We start from the raw sequence: 18,815 nt of genomic DNA, 5'->3' as shown, positions 1-18,815 counted from the left end.
AAAAAGATGTAATAGAGCAAATGGTACAGGATGGAAAGTGATGTATTAAATGTACAGGTGAGATACATGTATTCAATAGTAACAGTAAATGTGCAGTCGGAAGAATGGTGTGAACGGGAGTTTATGGAGTCCGAAGTGATCTGGAAGATGGACGTGTCTGTGTTGAATGGCTCGATGGCCTGAGGGAAGAAGCTCCTCTCGAGCCTCTCTGTTTTAGCCATCAGACTATGATTACAACAGAGAACAGGGTTACCAGAGTGAGTGGAGTGTTTGATTTTTAGCATCTTAGGGATGTGGAAGCCTAGTAGTTAAGGTGTTGGGCTACCAATCAGAAGGTTGTGAGTTCGATTCCTACGACCACCAAGTTTGCATGTTCTCCCCGTGCCTCGGGGGTTTCCTCCGGGTACTCCGGTTTCCTCCCCCGGTCCAAAGACATGCATGGTAGGTTGATTGGCATCTCTGGAAAATTGTCCGTAGTGTGTGAGTGCATGAGTGAATGAGAGTGTGTGTGTGCCCTGCGATGGGTTGGCACTCCGTCCAGGGTGTATCCTGCCTTGATGCCCGATGACGCCTGAGATAGGCACAGGCTCCCCGTGACCCGAGGTAGTTCGGATAAGCGGTAGAAGATGAATGAATGAATGAATGTTTATATGCAGCTAACAATGATGGTTTACATGGTGTTCAGGATATTAAAAAATAACTGCTTGGAAAATAATTCGCACGTTTCACCAGCTCATTAGTTCTTATACCAGCTCCCTGTTCCGTTTTTTTTGTATACGTGAACCGTTTCCGTTTCCTGACTTTCAAATCCCAGCATGTCTGTGCTTCCTATTCTTTAGCAGCACTCTATTTCTACACTCCTGCACTTACTCTGAGGTCTTGTGCTGATGTAATCTTTGTGCTTTGTGCTCTTTGTCTTCACACTGTTCATCATGGGGATGATAGGACGCTTAGCGTGAATCTCACCCTAAAGAACGAGAAAAGTTTGCGGGTATTTTAGGTTTGTCCTTCGACTGGGTACAAACTTAGTAATGGGACAACTTTGAATGTCAACCCATATCCTTTTAACCTCAACCCTCCATTAGCCAACTAAAGTAGGTCAGTGTAATTTTGTCCCGAAGTGGTGAAAATAAAGTGTCCTTCTACTGTGGGGAAGAGAAACCGAATGATTGTTTCAAGTGCCGACAATTTTCAGTAATTGAGTCTCAATTTTCCGGAAGGATTTTTATTTGAGATTTTTTTTAACTGGTGGCACAAACCAATAAAAGACAATCTGCTGTTTCACAGTTTTTTCCTTTTTTATTTGCAGCACTTTGCTGTTTAAGCTTTGATTTGTTTCAGGCATTGCATGTCTTAAAAATTCGGGCCCGTGCTGACCTTGGGATCCTCAGTGTTTTTTTTTAGCTTGCAAGAAGAAAGATCAGAAATTCAATTTATTAAGAATATAAAATTATATAATGAAAAAAAAGAGCAAATAAATTCCTTAAGTGAAATGTGGCATGTTACTTGGTTTAATCTATTATCTGTGAGCCGCTTTAACTACTGATATTTAGCTTCCCTGTGCTCATGCTATTAATAATAAAACTAAACAATAAATTATTTAAATGCTGCATTAGCTTTGCTTGTAGATGAGAATATTATAAGCACAGAACACTGAAATTCTTTTTAAGCCATATGTATACTTGTTCAAACATGGTGCAACATGTGATCTTGCTTTAAAATATATATCTTGTCGTTTTTATACTGTACATATTAGACATGGTGTATTTATTTTTAATACACACACACACTCTCATTATCACACACTACGGACAATTTTCCAGAGATGCCAATCAACCTACCATGCATGTCTTTGGACCGGGGGAGGAAACCGGAGTACCCGGAGGAAACCCCCGAGGCACGGGGAGAACATGCAAACTCCACACACACAAGGTGGAGGCGGGAATCGAACCCCCAACCCTGGAGGTGTGAGGCGAACGTGCTAACCACTAAGCCACAGTGCCTCCCTTTTTTTGCCATTATTTTTTTTTTTAAATAAAACATGCCACTAAAGACTAAAACAAAGGTCAACAATTAAATTTCACTTATTTAAGAGACTAAATTACTCTTTGGATCAGGCCCCACCTGACCACCTGTTATCCAACAGCAGTAGAAGTGTGACAGGAAAACAGCCAACAAGTAAATCCTTGTCTTTACACATGCACATGAGGAAGACTTAAAAAAGATTAAAAAAATAATCTGTTTAAATGTATTAAAAAAGGCAGTTATTTTACAACGTAAAAATAACCACCGTGTCAGATCCATGGCTATGTACGTCTCAGAGAAATCTGGCCACAAGTTAATGATCCCCAAACTGAAGATATGCCAACAGGAGCCCACTTGTTTTGATGAACACAGAGATGGAGTTGGAACTGATGACGAGCTCACACAGAGTCAACTCTTGTTCCAACTGTTTTCAGTCATGTAAAACAGTATATTTTTCCTTTTATAGAAGTCTGACTTGACAAGATCAGCTCACACAGGTAGGTTGTTGAAAATGTGAGCACTTCTCTGATCTGTGTTGCTAGATTTTTGTCAGTAGCAGCCAAAAAAGTGTTCAACGTCAGAGCACTGAATTCATAAGGCAAAATATTGTCTCCTATCTGGAAATCATAGAACTATGATAACAAACCTGAACTAAAATGACAAACATGGAGTTTCATGGAGGTCAAAAGGCCTGTTTGGACAGGACGAACATGTGTCTACAGGTTGTCAGTGATGATTCAGTTTAATTTGTATAAGACAATTTTAACAGATACAGAAATCTGGATAGTGAGTTTTGATTTCTAATACTTAAAATGCCAGAAGAGACAGTGGCAAGGAAAAACTCATGATGAAATGAGGAAGAAACCTTGAGAGGAACCAGTCACCAAATAGTGGAACTATACAAATGTCTACTGTATGCAAACTAGATTAACAACTGAAGCAATAGTGAGACTTTTTTTTGCTGGGGAAATGCAAATTTTTTGTGTGTTCAATTGAGGCTATTTAAAGCAGCACAAGTTGAATCCCAAGCGCAGAAGCTCCTAGAAGAATTTGAAGATGGACCGCTATACTGGAGAGCTTTAGACGCCATTCGGACTCGTTTTTCAGAGTAGAAAGTTTTTCAATTTTTCCTCTCAGCAAAACTTTTACACACAATACCCATTGGACCGCTCAATAGAGTCTGGTGATCTCCATCTCCTCACACTGCTCTGCTTTGTTACATCTCTGCAAAGACTTTATGGATAGAAAAGAACCCCTGCACACCCATTAAACTCCTTGACACAAACACACACCCTTTCCCTGACTGGAGGTTGTGACAGAAGAGGAAAGGAGCAGGTTTGGAATCAATATGAACAATTCTGCACAGACATCTTTGTCACCTCCTGGGGATCTTTTCTGCCTTTCTGCTATCAGGTTTGACAATGTTAACTCTCAGCATGTTACTCTGCCCTGTGCTTGAATGGACCGTGGGTCAATATGAAAAAAAGTTTATTCACTTTCAACACAACACTCAAATCACTGCTGGTTTTGTTATCACAAATGCACAAATGCAAATTTTCCTTCACAGTAAAGTCGCAACCTTACATCTGACACGCGCTGAACATGAATGTTTCAGTCATTGATGTAATGGTGTTTTTTTTGTCCTTGTGTACGTCTAAGGGCCTTTTTACACCTGGTCACTTCATGTGTTGTCTCTGATCCGATAGCTATCTGATTTGTTAAAACTGTTCCATTTACATTAGGCCACATAAATGCGTCTCGGCGAATCGGATATCGATCCGATCTTTCTACCCCCGCCCAAAATGCTAATATATTTTACCTCATTTCCGGGGTAATTGAAATGTAACACGCTTTGGTGTATGCGGTTGCTACAAAAAACAGCATTTACTGGTTGCTGCATTTTCGCTGGCAGCAGCAGTGCATTTTAAGACCAAACGAGACACCTGGGTGAAAACATATTTGATTCTGGCGTGATGCACGACTCGCGAGTCACCTGCGAGTGACGTACTTCCGTTTGGGAGGAGTATAGCGCTGACGTATGTGACTTGAACAACCACATTCATTTACACCTGTCCAGTTTCATCTGAAACACGTCCCAGACCACCTCCTGAAGTGGTTCGAACGATCGGATTTATATCCGTCTCGAAACCGTTTCGGAGGGCATTTAGACCTGGTCTTTTTACCATCGGATAGATATCTGATCACAGCAAACGCATGAAGTGACCAGGTGTAAAAACCCCCTAAATCTCCCCTGAAGTTATGACCTCAGCATTAGTAATTATACACTCTGCTAATTATGTGGGATTCTTGTTGAGTCAAGCCAAGTGAGTGTTTGGTTGTAGGTTGGGGCAGTTTTATTAGGGGTGATTAATGTGTTTTAATCATTGCTAGTTCATTCTTCCTATGAACATTCCGCAACATTAAACATGACTAAAAAAATGGATTAAAAATCTATGACACGGCAAACAAAATCCTCAAGACATGCTGTTAATGGAAAATAAACAATTTCAGAATGGTAACATTAACTCAAGTCAAGCTGCATCATATCACCCTGTCGTTTTTTTTTTTTTTTTTTTTTTTTTTTTTTGCTTTCCTAAAACGCCCTCCTTTCTGTTTTTATTCCTTATCTGAAATTACCACTTTTCTTGTTGAAAGGACGCCAGAAAGCAATAACTTGGGATTGGGATAATTTTTCAGCTTTGTCCTTATGATTTCATACTTTTTACAAAAATTTAAACACAGAAGGAGTAAAAGTCCTGAATATTTCTGCGATGGTTCTGTAACTAAAAAAAGCTATGAGTGGACGTAAATTCAATTAAAACTCTCTTTCATTGCTATGATCATTCTCTGAATATTCATGCATCCCCCTATTATAGAAAGTCTGAAAGGAAGTAGAATCTTGGTGACTTTTGTGCTAACACGCATTGTCACGTCTCCTATTCACACCGATCTTCATATAGATTCTAATTGGTTTAATTAAAGGACGCATTTAAATAAGGTACCTTGCATACTGGCTCATCACCGGTGATTGATGTGTAATGAATGAGATTCCCCTGGACATGTTCTTGTGGGAATAGAGAAACTAATGTCTGCCTTCAGCATGACCTTTGGGAGAAAGCAGTTGTTTATCTGCATTTTTTTTCCCCTCCTAAACCCAATTTAAGAACATGTCAAAACAACATCAGGGTTCTAACAAAAGACATTTGAGAAAATATGCCACACTGCTACTTTGGGATATTTTAATGGATCCAGTTTGGTTATTTCATAAGCTGGAATAGCTGTTGACCTCAAAACTAGTCTGGCAATTGCAGCAATTCCTAATCTGGGTCTTTAAATCCATTAAGGTGTGACCCAGCCATAACAAATTCAGACAGACCAATGCATCTTGAGCAGTAGGTAGGTATTTCACACAGTATTACTCAGATATGTCTGATTTTAAATGCGCTCGCAATTGCTAATATCTCACCGTGTATGTGTCTGCGGTCATATACATATACATTATAATGATTGCAGATAATTGGAACGTTCCTGTTTGCTGGCTCAGCAGTGTCGGTGAAATGTGTACCCTGTAATATTCAATGCAAATAAAGTAAGGACACACGGTGATATCAATCTCAGCATATAGATTCAAGCATAAATGACAGCCTGAATATGAAAGGTTCCATTTCACAGTCTACAATTTGGCCCAGAATGACTGTATTTTGAACAAGAGTCAGCAGTTTATAGACTCTACTGTTCAACGCTGACCTTTTAAATTTTGCCTGAACAGAAATCAGTATAGTGTAGACATTGTTAATGTTGTATATGAATAAAGTTGTATTATAATTGATCATATCGACATAGACATACAAAGGTCTGTTTTTAGCAGCCATCAATCCTGTCCATCACAAATGCTTGTGCAATTATGTTAGAACTAAAAAAAGCATTGTTCTGTTTCAAAAAACTGAAGAAAAAACAAACAAACAATAAAACTGGCCCTATTTGGGTTACTTGAGTATCTGAAGGTCAACATTTGTTTGTTCGATTATGGTCAGAATAGCTTTTTCTTTAAAAACCTGCCAGTCTATAGCAATTATGAAAAACGATGGTTATTACTTATAGAAAAATTGCAAAGAAATTGAAGATATCTTACAAAGTTATACCTTTGTACAAAAGTTATATCTTAAAAAGCTATGTGCTACTCCATGTATAGAACAGTACAAACTGGCTCTAAACAGGATAGGAAAAGTTGCACTGGAGGTTAAATACCAGAGGTGGGAGTAAGTCACACATGTGCAAGTCACAAGTAAGTCTCAAGTCATGAATGTCAAGTCAAAGTCAAGTCGAGTCTTTTTTTAATATTTGTCAAGCAAGTCTCAAGTCTCAAATTTGCGACTTAAGTCTGACTCGAGTCAAGTCGAGTCCCCCATCTCTGAGTCATTTAACTCAAGTCCGAGTCACGTTTCAAGTCAGGAATGTCAAGTCAAAGTCAAGTCGAGTCTTTTTTTAATATTTATCAAGCAAAACTTAAGTCTCAAATTTGCGACTTAAGTCTGACTCGTGTTAAGACAAGTCCCCCATCTCTGAGTCATTTAACTGAAGTCCAAGTCACGTCACAAGTCATGAATGTCAAGACAAAGTCAAGTCGAGTCTTTTTTAATATTTGTCAAGCAAGTCTTACTGTAAGTCTCAAATTTGCAACTTAAGTCTGACTCGAGTCAAGTCGAGTCCCCCATCTCTGAGTCATTTAACTGAAGTCCGAGTCACGTTTCAAGTCATGAATGTCAAGTCAAAGTCAAGTCAAGTCTTTTTTTAATATTTGTCAAGCAAGACTTAAGTCTCAAATTTGCGACTTAAGTCTGACTCGAGTCAAATCGTATGACTCGAGTCCCCCATCTCTGTTAAATAAGTCAGACTCTGTAGATTGAGGACCAGACACCTCACAAGTCCTCAGTTAGCAGCTTAATTAATTATGTCCCAGAAAACACAGGTATCATCTTCAACAGTGAAGAGGTGACTTCAGGTCTGGCCTTCAAGGCAGATTTTTAAAGAAAATGCCAAACTATGATAATCAATAAACAGAAATGGTCAAATTTGACAAAATAACACACTGTTTAGAGGCGCATTAAATGGCGCATTGGAAAGCAGCAAAACAAATAAAAATACATTGGAATAGTGTTTGATGCCATCTGTCAAGCATGGGAGAGAAAATATGATGGTATGATCTGATGCAGGTAATGTGGGTAATTTGTACAGACTAAAAGATTTTTAAACACTCCATACTGTGATGCTGTGTCATTGACGAGTGTCATTGAGTGGAGTCAGTTTCATCCCTCAACAAGACACCGACCCAAAGTATCGCTCCAAATTATACAAAGCCCATATAGGGAGGAAGCAGTCAGCTGATATTGTGTGTGTAATGGTTTGTTCAGTGCAATCACCAGATCCGAAAACTACTGAGCTGCTGGAGGAGCAGTTTAACAGTATAAAAAAAAAGTGCCCATCAATCCAATCCAACCTGTAGGAGGTGCTTTAGGCATAAGGCTGTACAGTATGTGGTTAAATATCTTGACTATATTTTAACCTGCCTGGTTTCAAAGTGGTATCATAAAGTAACACGATGTCATACGGTATGTTGTAAATCTTAGTGACTAGACATCTGACACAGCCATTTTTTAATTTCTTTCTTTAATAAAGCCATGTGACCCACATGCCATACCGGTTGCTAAGACAACCAGAAAGATGGGCTGCGTCCAGCTGGTGTTGCTCCGAGCAGAGCCTGCTGTGATCAAGCGATAATGCCTTTCATTACGCACAGCTCCCACGACTGCTTCATAATGTTCACCAGACCAGGTGTTCCAGCCACAGCCTTCATGGACAAATAAAAAAAACGCCTGGGCGCATAATCGGCGATCGATTCTGGCCGAGTCATGCGCGCTTAGTTTAAAAATAAGCTAGATAGAGATAGATCAAGCTCAATCATTAAGATGTTATTTTTTCTGGTAAAGGTTTTGAAAATGGGACAGCTCAGGAAGGAACACTGATCCCAGCTGCTTTTGTGAAAACCCTGTCTGATTTGCCTAAGTGAAGACATTACATTTCATAAGCTCTTTCAAATCCGAAGTTTATAAACATGTCTTTCATCAAATGGCTCCCTGAGCTAAAGATCAGTTAATTGACAGGCACTGTGATGCTCAGCATCCCTCGATATCCCCAGAATTCCCTCAACAAAGCCTTCAGACAGTTTCAGGACCCAAGCTGTCGTTATCAGAAATACATCTCCTTTGAAGCCCCGCTAAAGACGGCTCTCTTGTCAGACGGCGGTGGAGTACAGCCAAAAGAAGAGCTTTCATTGCTTTGTTTTTTGAGTCTGTCTCTGGATTAGAGCTGTCGACTATGATTGATATTCAGTGGGAACAAAGTGCTGTTGCTGTTTTACAGAGATGTTCCAGAAGGGGAAGGGACAGTCAATCTATTAAGCAGGTCATTTACTGAATATACAGTAAGCCATTCATCAATCTTTGACATTATCACAACATAACATCTTCTCTACTCAAACATTCAAGTACATGCCCTTATTCACCGGTCTGGATAGGACACTTATTGTTATTGAGTGTATCTTTAAATTTCTTTAGAACAACTCAGAGAAAGTTTCACGCAAACACAAGCAAAGCATTTTTTTAGACAAGATAAATATACACATGGGATATCTATTAGTCATTGAAGATAGGCTTAGTCTTGAGTTCATAGCTCAGACAGGGAAATAATCCCATAAATCTTTTTTTTTTTTTTTTTTTTTTTTTTTTTTTTTTGGTATTAGAGCTGCTTTTTGCAGATTTGTCACCAAGCCATGCCATGTGTGTCATGAGCAGAAAGGATTTCCACCAACAGAGGTTAATCCAGAGATGGTGGTTCAGTTCAGTTTAGTTTAGTTTAGTGTTTAACCCTTTAGGGTTTAAACACAGGATGACATTTCCTGTGAGTTTTTGTTCCTTTTACAGTCTTTCCTTCATTTCGTCGCTGTCAGGCGGAATCCTCGTATCTCCAAAACCGTTATTTTTCAGGAAATTAAAAAAACGCCGTACCTTATCTGCAGTGCACAGGGTTTAGTCCGCGTTGCAGTGGATTGTCTTGCGCTAAATTCCTGTCCTCAGTCAAGCACTAGAACTAGCGGGGGTCAAGATTTTTTTTTCTTTGAGCCCAGTGTTTTGAAGACATTTACCTCAGAAGACGTGTTGATTCGTTGCGACTCTTCTTGAGGAGAAATATGCCGTGAATCTCTCCCACGGAGTGAGGAAGAGGTGGACAGTTGAAGTGTCCAATGGAGTTATGAGATTTGCGCTCAAGCTATTTTCAAGACTTTAGATTGGTTAATAACTTGTAAAAATAACAGACCCATGTGGGGACTGACCAATAGCATCGATATGTGAAAAAATATGAAATTGACTAAATTTGGACATACGAGGTTTCCGCCCAACAGCGACGATTTGAAGGGGAAGTGGAGGCTCAAGTGGTTAAGTCTTTGGGTTGTTGTTTGGAGGATTGGGTTCAAGTCTCAGCACTGCCAAGCTGCCACTTTTGGCCCCATGTCCCATAAACCTCTGCTCCAGAGGTGCTGTATCATGGCTCACCCTGCGCTCTGACCCCGTGCTCTGACCCCAACCTTCAAAGTTGGGAAATGTGAAGAAAGAATTTTATTGTGCTGTAATGTACGTGTGATGAAATAAAGGCGTCTATTCAATATTACTCTTGCATCCTTTTCCCAAGTGTGTATGTAACTTGCTACTTTAAAAAATATGCATTATGAGTGCTTTAATACACACTTGTGCAAGGCCTTACAAGCTGGAACTACTGCCAAAGCAACTGTTATGGTAAATGAGTCACAACCTTAAGACCGATCAGATTTGATCATTCAAATCACACAACATCACAGTCTGACATTACCTATATCTATTATCATAGGATTAATGCACAGTAACAATTCCACTATTGTATCAACACACCATGTCTTAGAAGATGAGCTTTAGCCTGCTGACACTGCAGTGACAGAAGGGTCTATCAACTGAGGAAAATGATAACTGAGAAAGAGACCAAAACAGACTTCCACTGGGAACCAAAGGAGAAAAGGTTATATTTATGACTCAAGTGATTGACAGTAGCATGTCTCGAGGTTGTGGTGATGATACAGTTTTGCTTTATGGCTGGACTCTAAATGTAATACTCTGAAGGCTGAAGCCACTGCCAATGCGATTCTTCAAAAAAAAAAGAGATGGGAACATGCCTTAATGTGAAGTTTCTGTTTCTTATATTGCATACTAATGACCTCACCTGGGTACTCATCAGCACTTAAATAAACCTTTTCTTGCACCTCTAGCTGGTAAAAACAGGTGGGTTTTTAAATCTAATTAAATCTACAATAAGTTGTCTGTGGAAAATCATCTCATTGCTATAAATTAGCTTCTTGAGCGGTTATAATAATTACATCTGATCTCCTCTTTATTATTTATAACCTAGACTGTGCTCAGAAGAACTGATTACTTAATTACAATAATGTCGCTCCATGTTAAAACCACAGAAATATTAAATATGAAACCTGGGGAATGTGAGGCAAAGAAGTGGAAATTTGTTGCAAAAATAGTGCTTAAAGGTGCACGATGTTTGAAAGCCGTTGTTGACATTTGAAATCACAGATATTTTTATCAATAAATGAACTCACGCGGAAGACGACGTTCAACACCTAGACCCCGAGGCAGGGGTAACGACAGGTATCCGCCATGTCATTGTTTCAATCGCTTTCACATGCGCACTGAACACTCTCTCCGCCGCATTTTGACAAGACACGCCCCTTTCTGCTAATTGGCTACACGTTTGTTTTGTTTGTCGGCCCGACTCAGTTTTTTGAAGCATTTTTCAAACATCGTGCACCCCACCTTTAAGGCGGACCACTTAAAACATGCTTTGCTGCTTGCCACTGTTGAGGAATTTTATATTTTCCTTTCTGAAAATTTGAGGATTTTAAATAAATAAAAGTATAATAATAATAACAACAACAACAACAACAATAATAATAATAACAGGCCATATGGCAAAATAGCTTCACTTATCTTATGCTACACTATACTGAAATATAGAGCAAAATTATGATAAACACTGGATAAACAATGGAATTCTTTGAGACAGTATTTTTTTGAACTTTACATAACATCAAGTAACATATCGTCGCTGTCGGGCGGAAACCTCGTATGTCCAAATTTGGTCAATTTCATATTTTTTCACATATCAATGCTATTGGTCAGTCCCCACGTGGGTCTGTTATTTTTACAAGTTATTAACCAATCTTAAGTCTTGAAAATAGCTTGAGAGCAAATCTCATAACTCCATTGGACACTTCAACTGTCCACCTCTTCCTCACTCCGTGGGAGAGATTCACGGCATATTTCTCCTCAAGAAGAGTCGCAACGAATAAACACATCTTCTGAGGTAAATGTCTTCAAAACACTTGTCTCAGAGAAAAAAAATCTTGACCCCCGCTAGTTCTGGTGCTCGCCTGAGGACAGGAATTTAGCGCAAGACAATCCACTGCAATGAAACATACAAGTAACGTTAATTAATGATTTATGACTAATCAGTCGCTCCAGGATTTTACAATCGCCAAAATGGACACAAATGAGTGCATCTATCATAGTAAGTAATTACATATACAGTATTTCTTCATTGGTTGGAGATTAAAAGAACAATTCGGTGCTTATAAGTTTGTAAATTAAAGTAGTTTTTTTTTTGTTTTAAAGCACAAAAATTGCATAATGACAAATTGACAAAAAAAAAAATCCTAATTATTATTATTTTATTATTATTGTAACAATTGTTATTTATGTTATTTAAGTAGCTGTAAAAAATGTAACGTATGTAATATTTTAGACAAATAATAAAAATACCGCAATATCCATATCAAAATCCATATCAATCCCACAACCAACATTTAAATCAATCAATTCATAATTCAAATAATTGCAAAAAGGCTGAATGTATAATATTATAACTTATAACCACTGAAATATTTGGATGTAAAAGCTTTTAAGCTGGGGGCACAGTGGCTTAGTGGTTAGCACGTTTGCCTCACACCTCCAGGGTTGTGTGTTCTTCCCGTGCTTCGGGGGTTTCCTCCGGGTACTCCAGTTTCCTCCCCCGGTCCAAAGACATGCATGGTAGGTTGATTGGCATCTCTGGAAAATTGTCTGTAGTGTGTGAGTGAATGAGAGTGTGTGTGTGTGCCCTGCGATGGGTTGGCACTCCGTCCAGGGTGTATCCTGCCTTGATGCCCGATGACGCCTGAGATAGGCACAGGCTCCCCGTGACCCGAATTAGTTCGGATAAGCGGTAGAAAATGAGTGAGTGAGAGAGTGAGTGAGCTTTTAAGCTAATGTCACTGCTAACGCCACTGCTCTTTTCTTGATATCTCCATCTGTTTACTTTAGAGTTTCAGCAGAAATTACATACATCAACATCTTCCTTTTATGTAACATGTGTAATGAACAACCCAATAGATTCACCATTACTCCATGATTCGCCATTGCCCTCTTGAGAATAAGCATGTGTTGGAAACATATCTTACATCACTTACATCACATGTCTTACATCACCATTACTTACTTCAGGGTTTTTTCTTTGAGAAATGAACCAGAGAGTAAGAAAAAGTACAAAGGTGTTGAGTGTAAAAGCACAACGGTGAAACCGGATCATTTACACTGCTGTTAAAGTGACAGCCATGCTAACACATATAAATGAATCTCATGTGTTGCACCAAACTGAGTGCCTCATTGTACTTTTTTTTTTAACAGTAAGCTGAAACATGGTCTCATATTTACAAATTCATAAGTCATTCTGTATAATGGATGCAATCTACAAGAACTCGAGTGCTTATTTATGACAATTTTGAGCTACGTCGTTTCCACCATTCTTCATTTTTCCGGTCACGTTCAGTACAAAGGGTTTGATAAACCGATACTACAGACACTGCAGGTTAATAATCTGAAAATATAAGAATTTTTTTCCAGCATTTTTTTCAACAAGCATAAATATACTTAACCCATTCATTTAGTGTTCAAATAACATTTCACTGACAGATGAGTATCTGGATTTTCTGTAACTAAGCATGCAGTCGTTTAAAGGTTGCTAGTAAGAACAAGGATTTTACATAACATTAAATGAATATAGAACAACGATAAATTAATAAATATATAATTTGTGTATAAACTTATGGGGACACGATGGTTTGGTGGTTATCACGTTCGCCTCACACCTCCAGGGTTGGGGGTTCGATTCCCACCTCCGCCTTCTGTGTGTGGAGTTTGCATGTTCTCCCCGTGTCTCGGGGGTTTCCTCCGGGTACTCCGGTTTCCTCCCCCGGTCCAAAGACATGCATGGTAGGTTGATTGGCATCTCTGGAAAATTGTCCGTATTGTGTGAGTGAATGAGAGTGTGTGTGCGTGCCCTGTGATGGGTTGGCACTCCGTCCAGGGTGTATCCTGCCTTGATGCCCGATGACGCCTGAGATAGGCACAGGCTCCCTGCGACCCGAGGTAGTTCTGATAAGCGGTAGAAGATGAATGAATGTATAAACTTATTTTGTAATTACTGAGGTATAAACATAGGAATTAATTTGGAAGGTGCTATAAAAGTACGTTCTCTTCGTGTCTGCTGCACCACACACACACCACCGCATCATTATGATTATTTTACTCTGTATCATCCACCGGCCAAATTATATGAGCTCAGTGGTTGTGCTGCTGGTGGTGATCCCTGTTCTCTGTCATGTCTTATATCATACACCTCATAGAATGTAGTTCATGCCATTTACTGTATGTAAGTCTTAAGAACTTAAACAAACCAATTTATATGTAAAATTCAATAACATTTTATTCATTCATTCATTCATCTTCTACCGCTTATCCGAACTACCTCGGGTCACGGGGAGCCTGTGCCTATCTCAGGAGTCATCGGGCAACAAGGCAGGATACACCCTGGACGGAGTGCCAACCCATCGCAGGGCACACACACACTCTCATTCACTCACACAATCACACACTACAGACAATTTTCCAGAGATGCCAATCAACCTACCATGCATGTCTTTGGACCGGGGGAGGAAACTGGAGTACCCGGAGGAAACCCCCGAGGCACGGGGAGAACATGCAAACTCCACACACACAAGGCGGAGGCGGGAGTCGAACCCTCAACCCTGGAGGTGTGAGGCGAACGTGCTAACCACTAAGCCACCATGCCCCCAATTACATTTTATTTGTAACTTATTTAACACTTGTTGCTTTCCTCCTGTCGTGGTTTCCACATTATCACAGTATTGAGTTTTCTCATGAATTCAATTTAATATTTACGATTATAGCATCTTTTTTCTTGGTCACAGAAGTTATTATCATACAGTGATAATATTGTATTTAGGTAGTACAAAAGCACAGTGATCTTTTATCGTCACTATCCTACTGAAAAAAAAGCCTATACCTTCCAAGATTAGTGGCAGGATGCAAAATCTTCCATTTCCTACACCTTAGTTAACTTAGTCTTCCTCAAAATATTATTCATTATCAATGGGTGTAATAAAACACAACGATTCCATCCTATCAGCTCGGTACGTAGGTAATATTCGAATAAGTCTTCAGTTGAAAAAATATTGTGATGCAAGTGCTGAGTAAATTTATTAGGGCTTATCTGGGAAACCTTGACAATTCAAGCAGAACAGGTAGTAATAATAATGCAGGCAGGAAAAGTGAACACAGGCGAATTTATAATGATAAGCCAGGACAGATACAGTACAAAGAAAATGGTTACTGGGAAACCATACGATGCATGATACAGTATATCTAAGAAACATTGTCTCAGTAATACAGAATTACTTTTGCCTGTTCATGTTTAATAAAGTTTATTAATACCACACAACACTAATGAAATATTCAATGGGATTAGTTGGATTCATTTTCTACAACAGCATGACTCGATTGTTTTATGGTAAAATGACAAGCTGCCTTTTTGTCTTATTAACTCTTATCTCTCTTATCGCTAGGAAAAAATAGAGACAATGAGGGTGATGAAAGTGCTTAAATGAGGCTGTGGTAGCTTAGTGGTTAAGGTGTTGGGCTGCAGCTTGGATGGTTTCAAGTTTGAATCCCAGGGCCACCATTGGGTTTCTGAGCAAGTCCTTTAACTGTCAGTTGATCTATTGTATAAAATGAGATAACATTGTAAGTCACGCAAGACTTCACAAAGACATGACTGTGAAAGAGAAACAGGTTTACATTAATAATTCTAATAATAAACACATTTAAATAAAGACATTCATTAATGCACATCCAAAGACTCTACTACGGTCTACCGTAAATACAGTAGTATTAAATGTATATGAGTTATCGGATATTTATTCCTTTATTCGTCCTTTTATTGCCTTTGATTTGTAATTTGTTGATTGTCTCCATTATTCTTTTTATAAATAAGTATTCTATGTGTTAATTGGAAGGTGTACAGGACAGTGGTGAGACCGGCCATGCTGTATGGTGTCACTGAAGAAGCGACAGGAGTCAGAGCTAGAGGTAGCCGAGCTGAAGATGTTGAGGTTCTCTTTGGGAGTGACAAGATTGGACAGGATTAGGAACGAGTACATCAGAGGGACAGGTCATGTTGGACGTTTAGGGGACAAAGTTAGGGAGGCCAGATTAAGATGGTTTGGACAAGTTCAGAGGAGGGAGACTAGTGAGTATATTGGTAGGAGAATGTTGGACATGGAGCTGCCAGGCAGGAGGCAAAGAGGAAGGCCATCTTTGGTATATGGATGTAATTAATGAGGATATGAAGCTAGTGCGTGCAAGTGTTGAGGATGCAGAAGATAGGGATAGGTGGAGAGAGATGATTCGCTGTGGCGACCCCTGAAGGGAAAAGCCGAAAGAAGAAGAAGAAGATTCTATGTGTTAATTAGAATAGCATTTGATTTGTGAATGAAACTGTTGTGAAAAATACAAAAACAAAAAAAATCCAAAGCATCTGCTATCCAGAAAAAATGCTACACCTCTGTATATACCAGCAGAATCCTATTTTGAAATCATTAGTCAGAGCATATTGACTTCCTTGGATTGTCAGAGCACCTACCTTTGAATTTATGGCTACTCATCTAAAGTATTGCCTCAGGTCATTGCAGTTGGGATTTTGTACACTCCTGATGCCTGAAGGATCATGGCCAGCATCCAGCTGACGCGGAATGAAAACCTTGATTACCTGCGAGGGTTATTTGCACTCTGTTATATTTGGAATTGAATCAAGCATGTGAAAAGATTGAGTGTTACTTAAAACATTTGCAATGTAATCATGACATTACGCTGTATAGAATGAGATTAAACATGACTGGTTATGCTGTTATCGAATATGATCGATGATATCTCCCAAAGTTGATTCGTTTCCTATAACAGCACCTCCATGGATTTTGTTCTTCGAAATATAGATCAAATTCCCAAGGTAACCAAGGGTTTTATTTAAGAAAGAACAGAACACAGTTATTTACTGTTGTCAGCTTCAGTATGTTATTGCAATTACAAGCAGTTCATTCCCTGACCAGGCTCTCTTTTTCTCTCTCTTAAATATAATAAGCCCAAATTGTAGCGTTCTATGCTACTGAGGAAGAAAACACAAAGTTCTCTATCTTGAAGATTTTCCGGTGTCAGAAATCCTAAAGGAACAGCTTCTGACTGTTACCTACATAAGAAAAATGCTTAAAAAACAAGTACCCGTGAATTAGCCATAATATATTAAAAAAAAGTGCATTAGTATAAACCTGCTGCCGAAATTGCTATCAGATCTGCGGTAATAAAAAAAAATCTAAGGTCTAACCAATTAGAATCAAGATATCAACAGTAATGTGGAATATTACATTTTTAAAAATATACACCAAGAGTACCCAGATAGGTCACTATTAATTTACTAGTTCTTGATGGTTCCTAATATAAAGTGTGTTGTCCATAAACAACATAGTGCACCAGTATAAAGAATACAATACCTTTCATTGCAGAAACAGAGCAAAAAGTTAACAATGATATCTTTCTGTGGCTTTTTTGGAAACAGGGAATAATAGATAAGAAACGTAGAATAGAATGTCATACTATTGGACATCTTCTTTTGGACAAAAATATTATAATGGGAAAGGCTGTGAGAGCACATATCAGCAACCGACTCTTCAAGTAAAGCTGATAAAAGATTGTAGAACTATCAAAGCATTTGGTCAGCACGTCACACTGTTTAAAAAAAAAAGTCCAGATGAACAAGTAAAACTTTTTAGTCATAGCTGACAAGTCATGAAATCCTGTCACAATGGATAAAAGGTTAAAATTTCTGTTTCTGCCCCAAATGTGTCTGTCATGGGAGTAGATATAATTAAGATATGAACTTTTTCCTGACATGGTAATGTATAAAAAAATCCAACCTTCTCCACCTTTCAATTTTAAACTTTGGTTATTGGGCTCCAATTTTTTTTTTTAAACAAGCAAGACTGTAATTAATGCTTCAACAGCTATCAGAGTGAAGCAATCACTAAGGACATAACGATCTCATTAATTTTCCGATTATAATAAGCTAACCTTTATACTTAAAATGGCAGCTTAATTGGTATTCCCATTACAGCAAATCAACTATTCACTGTGTTAAAAAAATTCCAATTAAAAAAAAAAGAATGATAGTTTACAATAATTAACATAATGTAATTTTCTAAATGCTAAGTGGGCAATAGCAGCTTTTGCATGGAACATTGAATTTAATTAGCATTTAATGAAGCCTATTTCTGTAATAAGTACATGGTTATAAACGTATTGTAAAAGTTGGGGGTGGGGTGAATTCAATTGTAGAAATGAATTGAAATCGTTTAATGTTTAAGTCTATTACGTTATAGTGGCTTAGCACATTGCCATCATTACTACTCAATTTTTATGATTTAAACTAATGTTTATACACCAGCCAGCTTCCAAGGTTGTTACAGTAGAATTAGTTTTGACCTAAAAGTTTTTACTCTTATTGGTCAGATGTTCCAGTTTTCATGGTGGAGCCTTTGTCATCATGACAAAAGATGTTACTAATTCCTCCAATATCAGTCATCCAACCTCTGTTGATACAAAGAGGCGCACTGGAGGATGTGCTCACACAACATGCATTTCCTTATGGGATGAATTAACATAAAATTAGCATAGCACTTTGACAAGGTCTGTCTACATTGTAAATTTGGTGCTTTATAACCACAGAACCTTGAACATTTTTAGCTGCTGACTGGGTTCTCATTTGTCTATTAATTAGACAGGCTACAAGGTTAATCTTTCCAGCTATTTTCCTTCTTGTTCAAAGTACCTCAGGAGGGGACAATTTAGCAAAAAGCTGACCAATGAAAGAGTTGATGCACTCATGTTCCAGCTGTAGTGGGATGAAAAATATTACCGCTAGAGCTGCACAAGAAAGGAAATTAATACTTGTCCCTGGAGACCTGCGTTTTTGTCATATGGATATTGCTTGCCGTGCTGTAATGGCTTTGATGGCTGTCTATTGCAAGCCACCTTATTGAATAACAAATCAAGTCCTCGCTGGTCACACAATTTTTTGTCTAATTTCCTTTACAATGGTTGGATCTATTATCACTTAAAATCTCATTAGGGGGATTTAATACTAAATTATGTACAGTACAGAGTGATAGATTAATGACTCAGAATTTTAGAATGAACTGCTCAAGATGACAACAAAGAATGAGTATTGCTCAAGATGACAACAAAGGGTTAAGG

At 38.5% G+C, this 18,815-nt stretch overlaps 1 protein-coding gene across 1 annotated transcript in view; it reads right to left on the bottom strand.

Annotated features, from left to right (window-relative positions):
- The window catches only part of slc37a2 (solute carrier family 37 member 2), a 117,724-nt gene that overhangs the window by 94,189 nt on the left and 4,720 nt on the right, over positions 1-18,815 (bottom strand). The gene's annotated exons all lie outside the window — the stretch shown is intronic.

Source organism: Tachysurus vachellii, chromosome 26, assembly GCF_030014155.1.
Source record: "Tachysurus vachellii isolate PV-2020 chromosome 26, HZAU_Pvac_v1, whole genome shotgun sequence".
In the NCBI taxonomy this organism is placed as follows: Eukaryota; Metazoa; Chordata; class Actinopteri; order Siluriformes; family Bagridae; genus Tachysurus; species Tachysurus vachellii.
This window is presented reverse-complemented; position numbering and strand designations above follow the sequence as displayed.